The sequence below is a fragment of the Jaculus jaculus genome, chromosome 14 (genome assembly GCF_020740685.1).
Source record: "Jaculus jaculus isolate mJacJac1 chromosome 14, mJacJac1.mat.Y.cur, whole genome shotgun sequence".
NCBI classification, from domain to species: domain Eukaryota; kingdom Metazoa; phylum Chordata; class Mammalia; order Rodentia; family Dipodidae; genus Jaculus; species Jaculus jaculus.
In genome coordinates, this window is record NC_059115.1 from 66,751,183 (window position 1) to 66,775,985 (window position 24,803).

General features: G+C 42.8%; 1 protein-coding gene and 1 non-coding gene across 3 annotated transcripts in view; one reads left to right on the top strand and one right to left on the bottom strand.

The window, feature by feature from the left end:
- Positions 1 to 24,803, bottom strand: part of Hrh1 (histamine receptor H1) — a 123,217-nt gene that overhangs the window by 11,261 nt on the left and 87,153 nt on the right. The window contains exons 1-2 of one of the 2 annotated variants that reach the window (XM_045134119.1): positions 14,092 to 14,159; positions 13,840 to 13,977 (exon numbers count right to left, since the gene is read on the bottom strand). The exons of the other annotated variant lie outside the window; for it this stretch is intronic. The gene's annotated coding sequence lies outside the window, so the exon portion shown is untranslated. Of the gene's footprint in view, positions 1 to 13,839; positions 13,978 to 14,091; positions 14,160 to 24,803 lie in introns of those variants that run through there. 2 annotated transcript variants of the gene reach the window in all.
- Positions 7,818 to 7,925, top strand: LOC123454918. Its single transcript, XR_006633568.1, has one exon. It is a non-coding gene; the product is annotated as a U6 spliceosomal RNA (small nuclear RNA).

The window sequence follows — 24,803 nt, forward strand, 5'->3', positions numbered from 1 at the left end:
TAAATTGCATTTGTGATGGGTCCAGGATACTGTCACACATGGCCTAATAATACTTTGTTCAACAATGTACCTGCACATGATGGTGGCTCCCATAAAACTGTAGCATCAAGGGACTGTTCTCACCATCATACTCTATGATGGTCACAGGAGGATGCAATCATCCAATGGAGCCTTTCAAAGATGGCAACTGTATCATGAAAAGACTTGAGACTAGGAAAAAAAAAAAAAATCTCTTCAACTCAATCACAAGAAGACAAATGATCCAGTTTAAAAATTAACAAAGGAGGGCTGGAGAGATGGCTCAGTGGATAAAGTACTTGCCATGCAGGTGTGAACACTCATGTGCAGCCAGACACTGTAATGGGTGTCTAATCTTAGTGTGCCTAAGGCAAGAAGGGAAACATAGGGGAATCTCTTAGAAGCCCTCAGGCCAGATAGCTTGGTGAATGCAGTGATGAATAAGAGATCCTATGTGGTGGTTTGAATCAGATGACTCTCCTGCAAACTCATGCACGGTCCTCAGCTGATGGTAACTTGGGAGGTGGAGCTTTCTTGGAGGAGGCGTGTTGTTGGGGGTAGGTTTAGGTATGTTATAGCCATCTCCCCATTGCCAGAACTTGGCTCACTTTCTAGCTGATATTTTCCACCTATTGTGGCAGAAAAATTCAGGATCCATGTAAGATAGATGCACAAGGTGGCACATGTGTCTGGAGTTTTCAGTGGCTGGATGCCCTGGAGTGCCAATTCTTGCTCTCTCTCTCTCTCAAATAAATAAATAATAAAATGTTTAAAATGTATTAAAATAAAAAAATTCAGTAAACACAAAAGAAATAGTAAAACATGGTAGCATATAACTACAATCCAAGCATAAGTGAGAGAGGGAGCTGAGGCAGAAGGATCATAAATCTGAGGCCAGCCTTGGCTATGTAATGAGAGTCTGTCTCAAAACTAAACCAAAACAAACAAAAATTCCCCCAGAAAAAATTTTTAGAAAAATAAGTGCTTAAGAAAGAGGCTTGCCTGGGGTTCCAATCTCTATGTCTGTTTAAAATCTATGTCTTGGGGGATTGAGAGGTGGCTTAGCAGTTAAGGTGCTTGCCTGCAAAGCCTAATGACCAAGGTTGAATTCCCCAGTGCCCACACAAAGCCAGATGCATACTGTGGCACATGCAGCTGGGTTCGTTAACAGTGGCTGGATGCCCTGGTATGCCCATCCTCTGTGTGTGTGTATCTTCTTGCTGTCTCCTTGCAAATAAATAAATAAATAAATAAATAAATAAATAAATAAATAAATATTTTTAAAAAATCTATTTCTCAGGGCTTTACCCACTCCTCCTTCTCATGGGCAGGAGCTCTTAATAACTAACCTCTCCTCTTTCCTTCTCTTAATCTAACTTACTCTTAATCTAATAAAGATTCTCTAAAAAATAAATAAAATAAAATCTATTTCTCTATACCAGTCTTTTGGAACAGGATCAATTTCAATATTGCCAGTGTCACTTAAATGACAGCCAGGGAGTTGGTTAGCAGAAGGACAGCTTTAGCTGGTACAGAGATTTGTATAAAATATATTTCAGGGCTGGAGAGATGGTTTAGTGGTTAATGAATTTGTCTGTGAAGCCTAAGGACCCAGGTTTGATTCCCCAGTACTCATGTAAGCTTTATGCACAAGGTGGCACATTCATCTGGAGTTTGCAGTGGCTGGAAGCCCTGGCATGCACATTCTCTCTCTCTCTCTCTCTCTCTCTCTCTCTCTCTCTCAAATAAATAAATAAAATTTGAAAAGAATATACTTCACAGGCAAGGGTAGAAGCAGGGTACTTGCCTAGCATGTGTGAGACCCTGGGTTTGAGCAAACAAACAAAAACGTGTGTGTTTGAGTGATTATATCTAATAGCTTCTTGTTAAGGGACACAGCAAAATGTTACAGATAACTTCTCCAGAGCTAGTCATTAGCTCTTCCATGGTTATCCCATTTTATAGTTTGCTTTAAGTTTTGTTTAGGAGGTTAGACTATTTGACTATCTGCTCCCCTACATCCACCCACATTGCCACAGCTTAATTTGGGGAAGAAGAGCTGAGGGACTGTTACCATTACATGGAAACCAAAAAAAGTATGGAGAGCCCAGTTCAATTATTTGCTGGTAATGACAAAAAGGCACAATGCAGGCTGGAGAGATGGCTTAGTGGTTAAGGCACTTGCCTGCAAAGCCTAAGGACCCAGATTCAGTTCCCTGAGAACCTACATAAGGCAGATGTACATGGTAGCGTATGTGTCTGGAGTTTGTTTATAGTGGCTTAGAGGTCCTGCAATGCTCATTCTCTCCCCTCTCTCTCATTCTTTCTCATAAGTAAATAAGTTTTTGAAAAGTTTTGTTTTTTTTTTTTTTTTTTAAAAAGCACAGTGACACTTTGCTGGTTTTATACACACACCCACCATCAGGTTGGAAGAGTGCCATGTTGTCTTTCTTACTTCTCTTACTGCTGGTCCACAAGAAAAGAATCATTCCCCCACCCCATGCTGAAGTTGTGGTCACTAGGGCAAGGAAGCGTATAGGGCTTGGCCCTTTCTTCTGGGAGCCCCAGAAATGGATGGACGGTGCTGATGTGTGGCTCAGTGGCAAAGCACTTGCTTCGCATGTGGAAGGCCCTGGGTTCCATCCTCAGCAATGCAGCAACAAAAGTCGAGGACAGCTTCATTGAAAGGGCCAAATCACACCTACTTTCTAAGACCTCTAAGTGACCTTCACTCTCCTCTACCAAGCCTCCTTTGAACTGGAAGACAAGGAAGTAAATAAAAGCTTTAAATAAACGTTTCATGGAATTGAAATGGAATGGACATCTGTCTAGCAAGGACACAGTAAGTACAATACCAGACCTATGACACCACCAGTACCATTTCAGGATACGATGAATGGTGTTTTCTTTCTGTCCCAAATCCCTAAAGAGTTAGCCTTGAGAAAGGCACTTTCCATGACTGAAGCTACTCAGGACATTCTCTGCTGGAGGAAGACATAATGTATACTGCCACATTAAATAAGGGTCTGATGAGGAGGAAAAGGGCAGGCGTGGTGCTTACAAGAGAGCACAGTGCTCCCGGTGACTGAGTTTCTTCCAAGTTGTCTCCTTCAGTCAAGGCACCTGGTACCTGATGGCCACCACCTCCTTCCCACACTTGGGGGCTCCTTGGCACCACCTGTTGTGGAACCCTCTTTTGTTCTGGGGCCAGATTTGGCTCAAGTACTGGAGCATGTGCACCCAGGGGCAGAGGTGTGGCAGTCAGTCTGGTTGTAGGTTCCATTCTGATATCCATTTCATTATTTTTTGCATTAATCCATTCATCTATTCACTCTCCCTTCACTGTACTGAAGGAGCTTATTGTCAAGTAAAGACACTGTTACACTTGAGAAATAAGCCCAGTTTCTGCTGTCCTGGAGTGGACAGCCCATGCCAGAAGTCCTGAGCTCAGGCTACCCAGCGTGCTTTCCAACCTTCGGAAACTCTGCCTTCCTGGTGATGGAGTAGACATACTTTTCTCTATTCTTTGTTGAGCACAAATAAAAACCCTGGACTTTCTTGGCTTATTAGCAATGCACCTACAGTCCCACCTACTTGGGAGGCTGAGGCAGGGGGATCACTTGAGCCCAGCTTGAGCAACACAGACTGTATTTGAAAATCAAATGAACACACTAACCTCTGTCCCCCAACATTTCTCTTAAGATAAAGGTAAGAAGCCCCATGCGGCAGTGCGTGCCTTTAATCCCAGCACTTAGAAGGCAGAGGTAGGAGGATCCCTGTGAGTTCTAGGCCAGCCTGAGACAACATAGTGAATTCCAGGTCAGCCTGAGCTAGAGTAAGACCTCACCTTGAAAATACAAAGAAAGATAAGAAGAGAGGTTCACAGGTAGAAGTTGAGACTAGTTGGAAAGAAGAAAGGCATTGGGGTGTGTGTGGGGGGACAACTCTATGGTGAGGACATACTGCAGGCTTGTTCACATGGCTATGGACCAGGAAGCAGAGCAAGACTGGAACCACAAGCAATATGACTTTCAAAGGCCCAGCCCTGACTTACTTCTGCCAGTCAGGCTCTATCTCCTAAAGGTTCCAGCACCTTCACCAAAAGCAGAAGACGGGGAACAAGCACAAACCATATGAGCCTGTTTGGAGACATTTCAATATTGAAACCATAACAATGTAGCATCCAGAACCAAATGAATCTCAGATAGGAGGAAACCTCTCAAAAAATCAACCCAAGACACACATAATAAGGACCTACTTAAAAATTGAAGACAAAAAAGAAACCACGAAAGCAGCCCAAGAAAACATTATCTTACCATCACGAGAACCTGACTTCTTGTCAACAAACATGGAGGCAAGAAGGAAGTGGCCCTGTATTGCTCAGATGTCAAGAGAAAAGAACAGCCAGCCCAGAATCTTACCTGTGAAAATATCCTTAAAAAAGGAAAATAAAACAATACATTCTTCAGTAAAGAACACGTATATGACTTGTATGCTGAAAACTACCACATGGTGACAGGTAACCTATAAGATGCAAATGAATATCCATGGCTCAGAAGGCTCAACACAGTAAAACAGCGAATGTATCACTTTTCCCTAAGTTGATGTACCCACTGACTCTAATTCCTACCAGAATCATAGTGCAATGTCATGTAACTATGGACAAAATTGTTCTAAAATTTATGTGGAAAGGGAAAAGAATTATAATAATTAAAACTTCTCTTGTGCTTTTTTTGTTGTTGTTTTTTCAGGGTAGGGTCTTACCCTAGCCCAGGCTAACCTGGAACTCACTCTGTAGTTTCAGGCTGGCCTCAAATTTATGGCAATCCTCCTACCCTCCTCTCCCAAGGGCTAGCATTAAAGGTATGGGCCATCGCACCATGCACGTTTGGTTTTGAGGTAGGGTCTCATATAGCCCAGGCTGGTCTTGCACTTGCTGTATAACTGAGACTGGCTGTGAACTCCTGATCCTTCTACCTTCACCTTCCAAGTGCCGGGATTGCAGCCATGTGCTATCACACCTGACTTGAATGGAAACATTTTGAATGAGAAAAATAACTAGGAGAAATCAGTTCATTCCATTTTGATAGCTTATCCAGCCACAATGATTGCAATTCTGGTGTTGAGGGAGGATAGGCTCATGAACAATGGAATAGAATACAGAAGAATGAACAGATTCAAATAAACATGATCAATTTGTTTCTGACGAAAGTGCTGAACCAACTTGATGAAAGACAAATGGTACTGAGACAACCATGACTTCATAGGCAAAGCCCCCTGAACGTTGGTCTAAACCTCATGTTTTATTTAATAAGTTAAAGCAAGATGATTCATCAACTAAAGTTGGAAGCAATAAAACTTCTAAAACCATGCATTAGAGAAAACTTGCATGCCTGATGCCTAAGCTAAGAGATGTGAGGTTTGACACCAAAAGAATGGTCCATAAAAAAAATTTTTTTTTAATGACAAAATGCTTCTCAGCAAAACAAAAACAAAACAAAACAAAGAAACAGGATTGTTCTGCAAAAGAGTCTGTTAAAGGAATGAAAAGGGGAAAATATTTGCACATTATACATCTGACCAAGGACTGGTATTTAGTATATATAAAGAACTCTGAAGCCAAGCAGAGATGTAGGCTGGAGGCTCAGAAATTCAAGGTCACCCATGGCTACGTAGCAAATACAAGGCCAGCCTGGCTATGTGAGTCCCTGTCTCACCAAGTCAAACAACACCAACAATTAAAAAAAAAACTTTCAAAAATCTTCTAGACACAAAATGGCCTGGATATCCATGACCTTGCAGTGCCTGGGACTGCCTAAACAAGAACCTCAAAATAGGAGGAAAAGATGATGACATCAAAATGAACAAGACAGTAATTGAGAGGGGGAGGGGATATGATGGAGGGTGGATTTGTGAAGGGGAAGGTAGGGGAATAGAGGGTATTATCATGGCTTATTGTCTATAACTGTGGAAGTTGCCAATAAAAACATGTTTAAAAAGTTTTAAAATTCAGCTGTGAAGACTGAATAGTCCAATCAGGAGCTAGGAAAAAGATATCTTGCCCAGAGCATAAAGAGATGGCATACAGACACATTATAATGCACTCAACACCACTGGCCACCAGGGAAGTGCAAATTAAAGCCACAGCGAGATCAGAGCACACCTATCAGAGTGGCTGAAATAAGAATTAGTGGCACTCCAAATACTAGGGAGGATGCAGGGGAACTATAAAATACTCCTATTATGCTCTTGATGGGAAGAGGAAATGGAGTGAGCATTCTAGAAAAGAGTACAGCTGTTTCCTAACATCCTACACATGTGCTGTCCTTCAGGTCAGCAACACACTTCTAAGCATCCATCCCAGAAAAACAATGAACTTTTTTGTTTTTTTTTCAGACAAAAGCCTGCACAGGAGTTATACAGTGGCTCTATTCCTTAGAAACAATTGGATTTCTTTGGATGGATACATGATTAACTATCACATCTGCATCATAGAATACTACTCTGTGATTAAAAAAAAAAAAACAAAAAACAGAACAAGGGCCTGGACACATGTCTCTGTGGCTAAGGCACCTGCCTGAAAAGCCTAAGGACCCAGGTTCAACTCTCCAATACCCACGAAAAGCCAGATACACAGAGTGGAACATGCATCTGGAGTTCATTTGCAGCAGCTGGAGGCCTTGGCACATTCATATTTTGTCTCTCTCTTTCTTAATTAGCTAACCAAGAGGAAGGTTTCTGTAACATTGATTCATGCCACTGTTAATTTTGTGTATCTCCTCCCTTCCCCTCCCTCCCTGTGGTAGTTTGAATGGATGGCCCCCAATATATTCAGGACTTTTATTAAAGTTGTAATTGAGATCTGCAGCCACCTGGCTAGAGAAGGTATCAATGTAGGTGAATCCTTAAGTCCAGCCCTAAGATATGGAATTCCAGTCTAAAGATATGCAAAGTGCCTGAGCTTTGTCTGCAGTTCCCCAAGTGTGTTTGCTTGCTTGTTGTTGGTGGTTTTCTCTCTCTGTCTGGACCTGTGAAAGTGGGCCAGCTTCTTCTGCCATTATGGAACTTCTGCACCTGTAAGCTTCAATAAATTCCTTCCTCCCATAACTGTGCTGGTCTGGAAGTTCATCCCAGTGATGTGTGGGTGTCTATCACACCCCCTTAACCCAGTCCTCCCCTGACTCCTCCGCCCCACCCCTTTGCATTCTGTCCCTCCACTTGCCTTTCATCCATCCCTGATTGTCCTCTTTCCAAGCCTCATTCTAGCTTCCTTACCATGTTGTCCAGGGCAATAGGAAATAGCAGAGGATCCTAAAGCTCACAGGCCAGCTAGCCTGGCATTCACAGCAGCAAATAAGAATGACTTTATTTCAAACACTGTTGAAGATGAGGACCCATAGTTCTGAGGCAGTCCTTTGATCTATACATGCACACACGTGTGCATATAAACACACACAGAGAAAAGGCAAAAAAGAAAAGAAAAGCTATACCAATGCCTAGTTCCCATACGTACTCATTTTGGTGCAGAGACCCCCCCCCCCCAGGTGATCTGTTTTGACACAGGGATTAAAAAATACTGGTATGGGGCCTGAGGAGATGGGGAAGTGGTTAAAGGCACTTGTTTGCTTAAGCCTAACAGCACAAGTTGGGTTCCCAAGTACTCACAGATACACAAAGTGATGCTTGCTTCTGGAGGTACTTACTTTCTTTCTCTCTCTCTCTGTATCTCTTTCCGTGTCTGTCTCTCAAATAAATAAATGAATGAATGAATGAATAATATTTTAAAAAAACCTACTGGTATGCTCGCTTTGGCAGCACATATGCTAAAATTGGAACAATACAGAGAACATTAGCATGACAGAGAACATTAGGATGACATGCAAATTCGTGAAGCATTCCATATTAAAAAAAAAACAAACTGGTATGAGTCAGTGTTTCTTAAAGCTTATCATGCACATGCATTTTCTGGGAATCTCCTTAAAATGTCTCAGTAGATCTGAGCGAGGTCCTGTCATGCTGCACTTGGGACAGATGCACATGCTGCTAACTCACCTTGTAGCAAGGGCTCTGCACAGTGGGTACATCTAGATTGGGGTCATAAGAATTGCCATGGCAACAAAAATGAAGGGATTGAAAAAAAAGTAATGTATATGCATGATGGGATATTGCTCAGCCACAAAAAGAATGCTGTCCCATCATTTGCAGTTATATGGAGAGAAACATGTAACTGAAATAAATCAGAAACAAAAAAGAAAAACACTGAATGTTGCCTCTCATGTGATAAAACAGTAGATCTGAATGTCAAATACTGATTACTTTAGGAAGAAGTGGGGTGACAAAGAGGTGACATACTGGCACCAAAACACAGTGAGATCAAAGGAATAAGCTCCGATGTAGCCAGAGAGGTGACTGTAGCTCACAATTAACTACGATCTACTTTATGAATTTCTAGAAGAGAAATTTTTTAAAAAATATTTTATTTATTGGAGAGAGAGGGAGGGAGAGAATGGGTGCACCAGGACCTCTAGCCACTGCAAATGAACTCCAGATCTGTGTATCTGGCTCACATGGGTACAGGGGAATCAAATCTGGATCTTTAGGCATCTCAGGCAAGCACTTTAACCACTGAGCCATCTCTCTAGCCCAAGAGAAGGAATCTGAAGGCTCTAAACACAAAGTAACAATGAGAAGAAGGAGACATTAGCTACTCTGATCTGATCAGCACAAATTATGAACAAGTGCTGAAATATCACACTACCTCATAAATGTGTATAACTGTTACATGTTGATCTGAATGTTTTTTATGTTGACTACTCTGATTTGATCATTATACATTATATTCATGAATCCATTTGTTACTCTGTACAATTAAAATTCAGTGAATAATAAAAAGAAAATAAATACCAGGGCAAGTGTAAAAAGAAAAAAAAAATGAAATGAAGGGCCAGAGAGATTGCTCAGTGATCAAGGCACTTGCCTTCAAAGCCTAATGACCTGGGTTCAATTCTCCAGTACCCATGTAAAGCCAGGTGCACAAAGTGGTGCATCCATCTGGAATTCATTTATAGTGGCTAGAGGCCCTGGCACACCCATGTTCATTCGCTCTCTCCCTTTCTCTTTCTCTCTCCCTCCTTTCTTCCCTCCCTCCCTTCTCTGCCTCTCTGTCTCTCTGCATGCAAATAAAATAAATAGATAAATAAAATCTATTAAAATGAAAATAAAAATGTGCTGGGCCCCAGCTCTGGAAACTGGGTTCCAGGTGGTCTGCTGGAGCTGAGACCTCTGGTTTTTATCCTTTCCTTTCCAGAGAAGGTGGTGACAGGTTTGGGGCCCAGCAGTAAGTGCCTTTTGCTCTTGAGTTTTCTGTGAAGGAGATTATTGTGGCCTCAGAGGCAATAACTAACCTCACAAATTCTCGTCTTGTTCCCAGTGCTTTTTCTAACAGCTGGGGTCAGGTCTTGAACCCAGTCCCACGGGTCAGATGAAGCTGCCTGTCACAGGCTGGCCTGCCCAGGGGATACCTGCCCATGTCACCTTGTTGGAACACACCTAGGGGTTTCTGGCCTGTGACTAGATGCTGGCCACATACTCCTTTCCCTTCATCTGAAAGGAGGCTTCCATGGTGCAGGCTCAGGTTCAAACTTGAATTCTCTCACGGAGGCCACTGTAAAGCCCTAATGCATTGGTCTGCAGTCTGCTTCTCATGTTATACCTGCTGGCCTGCCCAGGTCAGTCAAAAAGCAATCTTCCTAAATTTAAATTTCTCTCCTTTCATTATTCACTGGATCTATGTGTTCCCTATGGCATCATTTACTTGGGTGTATTTTCAAACAATCCTCCCCCTTTTATAGATTAAGCTTATTTCACTAGCACATATAAAAAGCTATAGAAAGACAAAGGCTGTATGTCAGCGACTCCTGTGTGGAATCTGCAGCAGAGGGCCTGGCAGGAGCCAAGAGCCGTTCCAGGGAGGCTGGAGGGACAGGACACTGAGGGCAGGAGCTGGTGGACAGGAGACACTACAGGAGAGGAACGAGCCCTGGCTCTTTCTCAGGGAGTAACTGTCACCAACAATGTGGTGCTGAATATTTCAAAACAGCTGGAATCGATCAGGGATGAACTTATGAGATGAAAGACATTCTACTTAGCATATCGGATTGATTATTATGGTGTTCACACATATCCAAATGTCATGCTATACCCCATACGTATGTACAATGATTATGTGTCAATTAAAAACAAATAGACCCCCCCCTTTTTTTTTTGGTCCCATGCAACAGAAGCTTTCCATGGGACTGAATAGGAAGGATGACAAGAAAACAATGTGGTTAAGTTTCAGCCGGAGATTGTGAGGAAGGCTCTGCCTTGTGGAAGGAATGATTAGCAAGAGTAAGGCGGGTGTTGAAGACATCCCAACACTAAATTTAGACTCTCCTGGCAGCAATCGGAAGGACTGAAATATAATCAAATGCCAGTGTGAGTCAATATTAATTACTGCCACATCTGTGTACCACGTAGAGTCACTTCAGGTGCCACTCAAATGTGGTAAACACTGCTTGGAATCTCATCATAGAGCGGTTCTGCTCCCCCATGAAGGAGGAGGTCTAACTCCGTCAGCTGCCCTGACACGTCATGTTCTGAGCCATTGCATTTCAGTCAAAATGAAGCAAACTCTCCCTAGACCCTTGGGGTCTTTCAGGGTTTGGGGTTCTGTGCATGAGACACACAGCTTCTGGATGCGCTGGGACTTCATGTTTGCTTAGTATCACTTCCTGCTACTTTAGACCCTGCCAGGAGCAGTGACTGAGGAAGAAGAAAAGAATAAGGGGAGACCAGAAGGTTGATTAAAAAGATAGGACGAGGGGCTGGAGAGATGGCGTAGCGGTTAAGCGCTTGCCTGTGAAGCCTAAGGACCCCGGTTCGAGGCTCGGTTCCCCAGGTCCCACGTTAGCCAGATGCACAAGGGGGCGCACACGTCTGGAGTTCGTTTGCAGAGGCTGGAAGCCCTGGCGCGCCCATTCTCTCTCTCTCCCTCTATCTGTCTTTCTCTCTGTGTCTGTCGCTCTCAAATAAATAAATAAAATAAATAAATAAATAAATAAATAAAAGATAGGACGAGCCCCACGAAGTAACACTCCTATAGTCCTAGCACTCAAGGTAGGTGCGTGGGGGGGGGTGGCTAAGGTAGGAGGGTAATGAGTTCAAGGTCAGCCTGGGAGTGACACTCTGTCTCAAAATAGAATTTAAAAAAAAATTATTTACTTATTTATTGGAGAGAGAGAGAGAATGGGCATGCCAGGGCCTCTAGCCACTACAAATGAACTCTAGACACATACGCCACTTTTTGTGCATGTGGTTTATGTGGGTACTAGGGAATTGAACCTGGGTCGTTAGGCTTCGCAGGCAAGCAACTTAACTGCTAAGCCATCTCTCCAGCCCTAGAATTTTTTTTTTTAAGGATTGGGTATAGCTCATTTGTAGAGTGCTTGATAAGCATATGTGAGGCCCTGGATTTAGTACCCACCCACCCCTGTGTGGGGGGATGGGAAGAAAAGAGAAAGGAAGAAAGAAGATTCTGGTGGATTTTTACTCATCCCACAAGCCCCACCTTCAGAATTCCTTTCTCTTTGAAGCTTCCGTATATCCTGTAGGAGGCTTTGATAGAGAGCCAGAAAGAGACAAGAGTAAGCTCAGGAATCTAAGGAGTCCTTTCCCTGGGTTCCCATAGTACTGTTTGCATATCTCTATTCAAGAGTGCAGAGGGTGGGCTGGAGAGATGTCTTAGCAGTTGAGGCACTTGCTTACAAAGCTGAAGGACCCAGGTTCGATTCCCCAGGACCCATGTAAGCCACATTTACAGTGGTTGGAGGACTTGGCATGCCCATTCTCTCTATCTACCTCTCTCTCTCAAATAATTAAATAAAAATAAAATATTTTTTTAAAAAAAGAGTGCAGAGGGTTAACCATTATGTTGTATAATTTGTAAAATTTTATTTATGTATTTATTATTTAAGAGAAAGGGAGAGAGAAAGGAAAGAGAGAATGGGTGCACCAGGGCCTCTAGCCACTACCAACAAACTCTAGACACATGTGCCACCTTGGGCATCTGGCTTACACGGATCCTGGGGAATTGAACCTGGGTCCTTAGGTTTCACAGGCAAGAACCTTACCACTAAACCATCTCTCCAGCCATACATGGCAGAATTTTGTACTTCTGTTAGGACATGCAGCACTGTGTTCTGCTGATTGAATGAATGAATGACAGTATCTGTCATGTGGACTTTTATCCTCACAAGAGCCAGAGCCATATGACAGTCACCCATATCACCAGTACCTGGCCAGTGGCTCTCAACCTTGGATGGATGCTAAAAATCACATTGGAAACTTCTAAAAATCCTTTAGTCTGGGTTGCACCCTGCATACAATTCTAATTTAACTGACATGGGGGATATAGTCTTCAAATAAGGATTTTCAGACTATCCTCCACCCTAACCAAATGCTTAGCATTAAGAGGAGCTCACCAAACAGTGACAATGTAGGAGACTTTAACACACCATAGCTCTGACCCAACATGGACAATGCAAGGGTTTCATGTTATGCTAATTCATTAATATATTCAGGAACTATTAACCAAGCGCTAATATGGTAGCAGGTGTTATGCTTGGCCAAGCAGCTGGAGAGGGGACATAAATAAGACTCCCCCCTTCCCACCCTGTTCCCTTGTGCCTTAGGGAAAGTGGTGGTGGTGTGTGTGTGGGGGGTTAGCAATCACAACCTAGATCATCTAAGAACTTTCTGTTCTATCTATTAATTGGCCGGTCTCACCAGCAAATGTTTCCCTAGTGGCTGATGGCAGGCCTCACTTGAGGCTTCCTCTGGCAAAGGCAACATGAGGATAGGCTCTGTTCACTTCCAGAGACTGGAAGTTCCCAGATGAGAGTGAGACGCAAGATTGGTCTCCCTGTCTAAGCCTCTCTGAGCTCTGCAGCTGAGCAGGCAAGCCCCTCATGCGGCTATCACTGCCCTGGGCTGCTCAGACATGCTTCTCTCTGGGTTTGCACAATGCTAAGCAAAAGTCCCAGGAAATGATTAAGATCAAAATTATTCCACAAGTAGGAGTGTCTTGGAAGCTAATGTCTCATGCTCAGCCTTACTGGCTGGGCATGGCTCATGTCTGTGATCCCAGCACTCATGAGGTAGGCAGAGGCCAACCTGGGCTATATAGAGAGACCCTATCTCAACAAAACAAACCAAGACAAGACAAATTGCACTCAGGCTTCTGGAGGACAGAGAAGCTAAGCACTTGGCACACCCTGCAGCCAGCCAGAGCTGGATATAACCTTTTTTCAAGTCTTCAGCTTGTTCCTCCCTAGACTACCTGATCCATTCACCTTCCGTACAGAAGCCAGACCACCTTCCTCAAGCTGCTCTGTCCCTACCTCAAAGCCCTTCTGGATTTCCACTGCCAGGATAAAAATGCGCCCCCTCCCAACACACTTCATAATAACAATGAATGACCACAAAAGACTGGGCTATGTCCTGTATATACCCTGGGACATCACGTTCCAGTGAAATTCAAGACCAATATCAAGACATACACACACACATATATTTGTGTCTATATACATAGAAACACAGATATATATGAAGAAGGCACTTAAATCTCTACTGGAGACTCTCAGAGAGGCAAAAGCCCTGACATTCTCCCATGGTCCCTTCCACAGTGCTGTTCTCCATGTGAGCTGTCACCCTCAGACCTCCCTCCCCTTCCTCAAAACCTTCAGCTGGCTCTAGAGTCCTATTGTCCCATCTTTGTCTTACCTACTTTCCAGTCCTTCTGGCCCTCGGAAGGGCACTGTGCCATTTGAAATATGAATCAGCTTTGCTTTCCCAGAGCGACTCGTCTTTGTTCCAGTCATCATGACTTAAAGCCTGCGAGACGCGCAAACAGCCTCGACTCTGCAAAGGGAGACACGGGGCCAGGCAGCGGGCCAGTTCCATGCTAACGCCTCTGAGCCCATCACACCTGAGTCCTTGCACCCACCCCCACCTTGGTGCACCTCTCCTCCCTACCTGTGGCAATGCCATCCTCTCTGTCAGGACACCAAGACATTCCCTTACACTCCAGCTCTGACGTCACTTCCTGGAAGGCATTCCTGAACCTCCCAGGCAGGGTTTTTCTTCTTCCTTCATGCTGAGGTGTTTTCTGAGTTTTACGCTGACTTCTGTCACAACCCTTGTCACCCTGGGTAGTAATTGCTTAACTGCAAATAGATTTTCTGAGACTGTGGGTGTGGACCATGGATGGGTATGACTCATGCCTGAGTCCCCAGTGTTGGTCTGGGAGGTGCTCCTTAGGCAGTTCTGAGTGCCCTAGCAGTGCACTTGGGATTGACTGGCTCCCTCTCTTTTCCCTGCTTGTTCCCTTGGGGAGACACGGGCTTGTAGATCCTTCCTGAAGCGGGTATCCTCTCTGAAGGAAAGCCTTCCCTCCCTCTGACACCCGCCAGACCTGCTTCTCAAACAGGCAAAAATAGAAAGGGCACCACTGGCTGGCAGGAAAAGAAATGCAGGAACCAAGCGGGAAAGGCAGAAGTCAGAGAACCATTGCAGGGGACTCTAAAGAGCTTAAGAGCTGCCATTGGTGCTAACCAGTGAGCTCTGGGGCCCCTGGCTTCCACGGGCCTCAGAGGGGTATCCTTGGCTTGGTCCACTGAGTGTTTCTTAAAACTGCATCTTCCACTTGGCTCTGAGCATTAGCAGCCCACTGCCTGCACATAGCCAGCATCTACCGTGCTTCTCCCCAGTCTCACCTTTATCTGCAGAGTCTAGAATTAACAATCGTCTCTCTGAAGGCAAAGAGCTGGAATGTGCTCTCTCCCTCTCTTTTTCCCTTGTAGTGCCAGGAATGGAGCCCAAGCCTTGTGCCTGGTAGGCAAGCACAATTTCACTGAGCTACATCCTCAGCTGGGCGTCATCTCACTTAATCCTCACAGCCAGGATTCCTTTAAGGCCCCCTCCCCCCCGGGAGACTGTTTTCTTCTCCCCACTCACACGGTTACATGGTCCTGGACCCTTTGAAGTCAGGGTTGCAGACACTTGTCGTGTGGACCACTCTGATGTCCAGATCCTTAAAGCTGCGAAGGGAGACTGGAGAAGCATAGCTCCAGGAGCCCTGCCCCAGTGAGACACCTTTTCCTGACCCAAACTGCAGGACAGTCCCTTTCCAGGGCCAGTAGCCCCGACTGCTGCCATGCTTCTCTGAACGGGCTGAGCTTGCCTTGCTCGCTGGCAGACTCTGGGCAGCAGGAACAGTGGCTCAGGCAGGACGCCAGCCTCACATGCTGGCCGGGCACAGCACATCATAGGTTCACACGCTACAGAGCCCCAGCAAGGCGGAAACCAGATGGTTTTAAGAGGACACGTCTACTTCCTTTGCTTGATGGGACAGGCGGCATCACTTATATATAGGTATGGGGTGGCCCAGCTGGAACACAAGAGGAAGGCTGTTTTTCCTCACTCAAAGAGCCTCATGTGCCCTGCCCCCATGGCTGCAAACGAGCCATCCTGTGATTTATTTGAGAAAGAGAGAGAGAGAAATAGAGAGTGAGAATGGGCACACCAAGGCCTCCTGCCACTGCAAACGAACTCCAGACGCACACACCATCTTGTGCATCTGGCTTTACGTGGGTACTAGGGAATTGAACCTGGATCCTTAGGCTTCACAGGCAAGTGCCTTAACTGCTAAGCCATCTCTCCAGCCCCATCCTATGACTTTTAACTCCTTCTCTCAACTTCTCTGTCAAACAAGGCCATAATTGTTCAACCTTTTCTCCACTTCGTCTTGGTGCTGCTTCTGATGTGTGCAAGCACTTATAGACAACAGATGAAAGCAGATTACTGAATGGGGAGGGCAGGGATCCAGAGTCCATGCTTCTGGCTCTTCCCCTTCTTCCTTGCTACTTCCCCATTCTCTAGAGACCTCTTGGAGCAGCCCCATAACATGGAGCTAGAGTTCTCAATGATTCTGAGAGCTCTCTTTTTAGAGATAGCGAGAGGCCGAGAGAGAAACAGAGAGTCGGAGTGCCAGGGCCTCAGCCGCTGAAATCTAACTCCAGACACTTGTGCGACCTAGTGGGCATGTGTGACCTTGTGCTTGCCTCACCTTTGTGCATCTGGCTTATGTAGGATGTGAAGAGTCAAACATGAGTCCATAGGCTTCACAGGCAAGCACCTTAACCGCTAAGCCATCTCTCCAGCCCCCATTCTGAGAGTGGTCTAGGGAACATTTGCATTTTAACAAAGCAGCTCTTATAATTAAGGCAGTCCTAATAGGAAAGCTTATAGCTGTAAGTGTTCACATTTAAAAAAAAAAGTCAGAGATCACAAAGTAGTTATCTAATAATGATACACCTCAAAGTTCTAGAAAACAAAAAGAAGCCAAGCCAGAAAGACAGCAAGAAACAGTACAGATGAGGGTGGAAATTAATGAAATAGATATTAAAAGATACAGTCAGAGTTGGTTCTTTGAAAAGATCACTAAGATTGACAAACCTCTAGCCAAACTAATAAAAAGGGAGGTGACCCAAATTGATAAAATTACAGATGAAAGGGTATTGTTACAATAGACTACAATGAAACCTAGATCATTAGGAAACATTTGGAAAATTTATAGTACAAAAAGCTGTAAAGCCTAGAAGAAACAGTTAAACTACAAAACTCATATAACCTACCAAAATTATATACAGAGTAAACAATTTGGACAGACCCATGACAAGCAATGAGATCAAAGCAGTAATTAAAAATAAGAAGCAGCCAGGCATGGTGGCTCATGCCTTTAATCCCAGCACTTGGGAAGCAGAGGTAGGAGGATCATCATGAGTTCAAGGCCTCTCTGAGATTGCATAGTGAATTCCTGGTCAGCTTGAGCTAGAGTAAGACACTACCTCAAAAAAGAAAGAAAGAAAACAAAAAAATCACCCCCAAACAAACAAACAAACAAACAAAAAAAAAAAAACAGAAGCAGATGGAGTCTCTGATGAATTCTATCAAACTTTTTTTTATTTTGTTTTGTTTTTGTTTTTTGAGATAGGGTCTCATTCTAGCTCAGGCTGACCTGGAATCCACTATGTGGTCTCAGGGTGGCCTTGAACTCATGGCGATTCTCCTACCTCTGCCTCCCAAGTGCTGCAATTAAAGGAGTGTGCCACCATGCCTGGCTATAATTCTACCAAACTTTAAAGGAAGATCTAATACCAATAGTTCTAGAATAATTCAATAAAATAGAGGAGAAAGATACTCTACCAAACTCATTCTATGAAGTCAGTATTATTACCTTGATACCAACTCAGATGATATAACAGCATCAGTAACAGAAATTATAGACTAATTTCCCTAATGAACACTAATACAAAAATTCTCAACAGAATTCTTGCAAACCAAATTCAAAGGACACACTTAGATAATAACCATTACTAACTAGGTTTTGCCCCAAGGAGGCAAGACTGGTTCAACATATGCAAATCAATACATATAAATCAGCTTAAGGGCAGAAATCACATGATCATCTTGACACATACAGAAAGAGCATTCAACAAAGTTCAGCATGCCTTTGTGATGAAAGTTCTGGAGAAATTAGGAATAGATGGGACATAATTCAAAATTATAAAATATACATATATAATCTCCTTTATTATAGTCAACATACTGAATGGGGAAAAACTAAGAACATCATTTTCTCTAAAATTTAGAATAAGACAAAAGTGCTCACTTTCCACATTTGTTCAACATAGTGTTTGAAATCTTTGAAATCTTGGCTGGAGCAATAAGACAAGAGAAAAATATAAAATGGATTAAAAACAGGGAAGGCAGAAGTCCAATTATCTCTATTTGCAAGACATGATTCTATACTTAAAAGACTACCAGAAAACTCTTAGATAAAATAAACACATTCAATTAAGTTGAAGGATACAAAATCAATATACAAAAATCAGTAGCTTCCATATATATCAAATAGCAAACTTATTGGTAAAGAAATTAGAAATTACTCATAATAGCTCAAAAAAAAAATCTCAGGAATAAACCTAACCAAAGAAGTGAAATACGTCTATAATGAAAACCTTAAGACACTGAAACAAAGAGAAATTGAAGGAGATGCTGAAAAATGGAAAGACCTTTCATTCTGTTGGATTGGCAGAATGGATTTTGTGAAAATGGCTAGATTACCAAAAGTAATCTAAAGACTTAGTTCAATCCTCCTCAGAATTCCAATGACATTCTTCACAGAACTAGAAAAAAAAAAAATCAAAACAGTTCATATGGAAACACAGCAAAAGACTAGGAATAGCCAAGGCAATTTTAAGCACTGATGGAGGTTACCACAATACCTGATTTCAAATTATACTGCAGAGTCATAGTGACAAAGAAATCATGATGCTGGCATAAGAACAGACATTAATAAATGGGATTAGACCAGTGGAACAGGATACAGGATTCAGATGTCAGCCACGTTGATATGGCCACCTAATATTTCACAAACGTATGAAAAACATACACTGGAAAGAAAGATAAATGGTGCTGGCAAAACTGATTATTCACCTGTAGAAGAATGAAGTCAGATCCACATCTTTCACTATGTGTAAGAATCAATTCAAAATGGATCAGAGACCTTAATGTAAAATCTGAAGAGCTGAAGCAGTTGTTCACAGATTCTCACTGTTGAGCCTGCCCATTTTTCTGGGTTCTAACTAAAAAAAAAAACAAAGTAACTTTTTCCTTTTCTTTTCCTTTCTTGTTTTTCTTTGAATGCCAGCCAAAATGACAACCATGCTAATCCTTGACACTTTGGGGCATACCCACCTTTTCTTCCTATAAATTTATGTTGTCTTACTCATGGCTTGTTATTCATGTCTCTCTCTCTCTCTATATATATATATGTATATGTATATGTATATGTATATGTATATGTATATGTATATATGTGTGTATATATATATATATATTTTTTTTTTTTTTGGCAATCATGAGACAAAGAACTCAAGAGTGTGACAAACTGCAACCCCTCCATCTCAACCAAGAAATGGAAGCATGTTTGGAAAGATAAATATTCATGTATCACAATGGTTAGAGCTGAGTGTTTGGCAGTGGCAGAAGGGAGAAAACATCTGAAAGTCTGAAACTGCTAGAGGAAAACCTGGGGGGAATATTCAAGATATAACCATGGGCAAGAACTTTCTGAAAATAACTAAAGTAGCACAGATAATTGCCTCAAGTATTAAAAAACGAGATTACATGTAGTGAATAAGCTCCTACATAACACAGGAAACTATCAGCAGGGAAAACAGACAACCTGCCGAATAGGAGAAAATCTACCAGCTATATACTTCAGATAGGTGGTTAATGACTAGTGTAAATAAAGAACTGCAAAAATTAAACAAACATACAAACAAAGATACCAACCAATCAATGAACTAAAAAAAAAAAATGAACAGACAGTTCTCAAAGAAGAATCACAAATGGCCATTGTGGTAGTTTGAATGGATGGCTACCAATATATTCAAGATTTTATTAAAGTTTGTAATTTAATCTGCAGCCACCTGGCTGGAGGAGGTATCACTGTGGGTGGATCTTAGGGTCCAGATCTAAGGTGTGGGGGTGAATCTGGAATTACAGTCTAAAGATATGCAAAGTGCCAGAGCTTTGCCTGGAGTTCCTAAGTGTGCTTGCTTGCTTGTTGGTAGTGGTCTCTGCCTGGACCTGTGAAAGCTGGCCAGCTTCTTCTGCCATTATGGAACTTCCCCTGCTTCAAGAAATCCCTTTCTATATAACTATACCTGTTCTGAAATTTCACCCCAGCAACATGTGTCTGTCTACTACAGAACTGGTACCAAGGAGTGGGCTGAGATGAAACTGACCATGTCGATTTTGGTCTTTTGGAACTTATGTGTTGGAGGAATGGTAAATTCTGTGCTTGCCAATGAAGATACCTTCTGGAGTGGTCAGCCAAGTATTATGGACTATTCTGATGAGAGTTTGAAAATGCTAAGTGCAGAGAGAGCTATATTTAGAGGCGTGGCTTATGAACTTCCTAAGGGGAAGGAAAGACTGCAGAAAACTTTGTTATAACTGAGCTACTGGCACAAGGGCTGGCTACATTGTTCTGCCTAGGGCCAGAGATTTTGATCAAGGAGAAATCTGTAATGGACTGATGTGCTTGGCTAAAGATATGGGACTGAGAGGAGTTTAAGTTGGACAAATTTCAACCATGTTTAAAATTACTGGCACAGAGACTGGCTGCTAAAGCTGCTTTTATCAACACATTAACATTTGGATAGAAGATGGCCCAACTACTTTATATTGAAACAATTAAGAGGAGGCCTACAGAAAGACTATGTGAAACATGCAAATTCTTTTGGAAAAGAGTTGGCTAGAGAAGGAACCTGCTTTTTATGGGTAAGATTTATTTTGTTCCTGAATTAAGAATATGGTTGTGGAGCTTGAGGGATAGCTTAGCATTTAAGGAGCTTGCCTGAAAAATCTAAGCACCCAGGTTCGATTCCCCAGTACCCATATAATTAAAATGCACAAAGTGGCACATGGGTCTGGAGTTTGTTTGCAGTGGCTAGAGGCCCTGGCACACCTATTCTCTCTGTCTCTTTTCTCTTTCTCTCTCTGCTTGCAAATAAATAAATATTTGTTTTTCTTTTGTTTTTTTGGTTTTTTTTTTTTTGAGGTAGGGTCTCACTCTAGCACAGGCTGACATGGAATTCATTTTGTATTCTCAGGGTGGCCTTGAACTCATGGCAATCCTTCTATCTCTGTCTCCTGCGTGCGGGGAGTAATGGCATGTACCACCATGGTGAGCAATAAATGTTTTTTAAAAACAGAATATGGCTGGGTCCTGCACACCTGGTATTGATTTAAGAAGCATGAAAAATATATGGAGTGGGTAAAGTGGACATAGTTCCAGGAGCTGCTGCTGAGACACAGTATTAGGCAGGACGTGATGACCCTCCTGAGAGGATGGAAAAGCCATTAAAAGATGCACCATGGTTTGCATGGAGACCCAAAGGTTTTTTGGATATACCAGGACTGTTCAAGAGCTACCATGAAGCATGCTGTCAGCCTGGGATGTAAGTTTTCCCTGGCTATTCAGCCCAGTGGGTGGGGTGGAATTGCAAAATCCAGAGACTGTCAGTTACTGGTCATGATATTGGACTTGACCTGCAGAAGTTTGATATTTGCTTGATGGTAATTGAGTTTGCATGTTTTAGTCTTTCTTTGTTATGTCTTATAACACTTGTAAATGTTTACTCTGTGCCTTTATGTGTTAAAAGTATATAACTTGTTTGATTTTATAGGACTCATAGCTAAGAGACAATCTTAAATCAGATAAGACTTGGGACTTTCGGACTATTTAGTTTGGTAAAGATTGTGGGTACCTTTAAATTTGACAATATACAATGTGAGATGGTTTATGAATCTATTGGGGGCCAGAGGTAGAATGTGGTAGTTTGAATAAATGGCCCCCACTATATTCAGGATTTTATTAAAATTTGTAAGTTAGATCTATAGCCACCTGGCTAGAGGAGCTGTCACTGAGGGGTGAGCCTGGTGTCCAGCCCTAAGGTGTGGGGGTGGATTTGGAATTCCAGCCTAAAGATATGCAATGTGCCTGAGCTTTGTCTGGAGTTCCTAAATGTGCTTGCCTACTTGTTGGTGGCTTTTCTCTTTCTCTGTTTGGACCTGTGAAAGCGGGCCAGTTTCTTCTGCCATTATGGAACTTCCTCTGGATCTGTAAATTTCAATAAATTCCTTCCTCCCATAACTGCCTGGTCTGGAAGCTCATCCCATAGACATGTGACCATCTACTATGGTCATTAAGTATTTTTTAAAAATTATTCAACATCCATACTCACCAGGGAAATGCAAATTACAATGACTTTCAGATTCCAGATTATCCTAGTTATGATGGTTATCATAAAAACAAAACAAAACAAAAACAAAGAACAAATTCTGGTAAAGATGTGGGGGAAAGAAGAATCCCTATTCACTACCAGTGAAGTATAAACTAATAGTCAGTATGGAAATCAGTATGGAGTTGTTTTTTTTTTAATATAAACACAACTACCATATGACCTAAATAAGCCACTCCTAGGTATACACCCAAAGGACTCTGTATGCTGACTCAAAGGCACTTGCATATTCGTGATTATTGCTGCACTATTTGCCATAGCAAGGAATGGAACCTGTCCAGATGTCTAGAGGAAAGGATAATGAAAATGTGGCACAGTGTCCTCAGCAGGGCTCAGGAATAGTTTGGTAAGTAAAATGCTCACTGTCCAAACATGAGAACCCAAGTTCGATCCACAGAACCTACGTAAAAATGTCAGGTGTGATGACAGGAATTTATAATTCTAGCACTAGGGAGGTGGATACAAGCAGATCCCTGAAGCTCACTGGCCAGCTAGTCTAGCCTACTTGGCTGAGTCTCAGGCCAGTGAGACACCCTGACTCAAGAAAGGCAGATTGAGGGCTGGAGAGATGGCTTAGTGGTTAAGGCATTTGCCTGCAAAGCCAAAGGATCCCAGTTCAATTCTTCAGGACCCATGTAAGCCAGATGCACAAGGTGACACATGCATCTGGAATTTGTTTGCAGTGGCTGGAGGCCCTGGTGTGCCCATTCTCTTCCTTTCTTTCTCTGCCTCTCTCTCTCTCAAATAAAATAAATAAATAAAGAAAGAAAGACAGATTGTACATGTGCATCAAACCTGATACTGTCCCTTGACCTACAGAACCCCCCCCCCCACATGGATGGGCACACATATGAACATATACACAAACACATATACACAAAGAAAACATGGTACATATGCATTCCTGAATTTTATTCAGTTGTATAGAAAAATAATGAAAGTTGTAGGAACATGGAGAGATCTGTAAATTATGATATTACTTGAGATCACCCAGACTCAGAAGCACAAGTATTGCATGTTTTCTCTCATATGGGAGTCATAGTTTCATATACTTATCTGTATACAAGAGGGTGTGAGTGTGAGTGTAGGCCATGTCACTAGACAGGGGACTATGAGATGGGGAAGGGGTACTGCAGAAATGTGGGGAACAGTAGAATACATGTGACATGACAGTGGAAAGGAAGCTGCTGAGGCTGGAAGGGCACGCTAGGATGGAAAGGTACAAAAGGAAAGAGAGGTCAATGAAAACAAATTACATCTGAAAATGCCACAGTGGGGCTGGAGAGATGGCTTAGCAGTTAAGGCGCTTGCCTGCGAAGCCTAAGGAGCCAGGTTCGATTCCCCAGGACCCATGAAAAGCCAGATGCACAAGCTGGCACATGCATCTGGAGTTGGTTTGCAGGAGCTAGAGGCCTTGGCATGCCCATTCTCTGTCTCTTTCTTTCTCTGCCTCTGATTTCTCAAATAAAAATAAATAAATAAATAAATAAATAAATAAATAAGAAAATGTCACAGTGAAACCTAATATTTTGTATGCTAACTTAAAACAGTGAAATAAGGGCTGGAGAGATGGCTTACCAGTTAAGGGGCTTGCCTGTGAAGTCTAAGGACCCCGGTTTGAATCTCCAGGTCCCATGTTATCCAGGTGCACATTGTGGCACACGTATCTGGCATTCATTTGCAGTGGCTCCAAACCCTGGTGTGCCCATTCTTTCTCTCTCTCTCTCTCTCTCTCTCTCTCTCTCTCTCTCTCTCTCTCCCTCTGTATCTAAAACAAACAAATAAATAAATAAAAATTTTAATAAATTAAACATGTGAAATAAAAGAGTGGGTGAGAAGGGAAAGTTCTTCGTGGCACATTTGGACAATGTTACTCAGTCCCCGCAGTGTTTGCATGGAGGAAGATAGAACACTTCAGGTAGAAGGAAGGCAATGGCTGGGCTGACTTTGAATGGAGGTTGTGATGTTTCCCAGGGTCCTCAAACCACACTGAACAGGGGACAACTCACCCTGCCTTACCATTGCTGTGAGATCTGGATACCCCTAAGCCTTCCTACCAGTGCCTTCTAAAACAAGCGTCCCTAAGTCCTATGCTTCTCTGTTGGTTTGCCCTCTTGTCAATTTCCAAACTTCACAAAACCCTCCACTGGCTGTGAGAAGTTTGTACAGTGAGCTTGTTGGGAGGGGGCAACAAACAGATGGGCGAGAAACAGGCTAACAACCCACATTAGGTTGTCTTCGTTATAACTCAGCACAACACCTGTGACGCATTATCACACAGGAACCGTTTTGCATCTTATGAAAATAACCACAGACTCTGGGAAGTGGAAACACAATCATACTTTTCATAAATTGCTCCCAAGAGAATTTTCGAATTTTTCTGGTGCAAGGAGGTCACAGCTGGGAATGTGCAGCCTGTTTGACCCCTTGTCCTGCCTGCTCCCTGATGCCTTCCCCCTCCCAACTGTGGAAAACTTTGGATCTCTTCAGTTCTGGAGTCCAGGGCAGGGGGTTAGAGAACTGGTACTTGGCTAGAGAACCTAGCACAGACTTACCTGTGCCATCCAAAGCATTGTCCAACATCTGCAGCAACGGTTCTAAGAATTACAGGACAGTGCTGGAGAAATAGCTTAGTGGTTAAGGAGCTTGCCTACAAAGCCAAAGGACCCAGGTTCCATCCCCTAGGACCCACATAAGCCAGATGCACAAGGTGGTATATGTGTCTGGAGTTTGTTTGCAGTGGCTGGAGGCCCTGGCATGCCTATTCTCTCTCTCTCTCCTCTTTCTCTTCTCTAATAAGAAAGGAAGGAA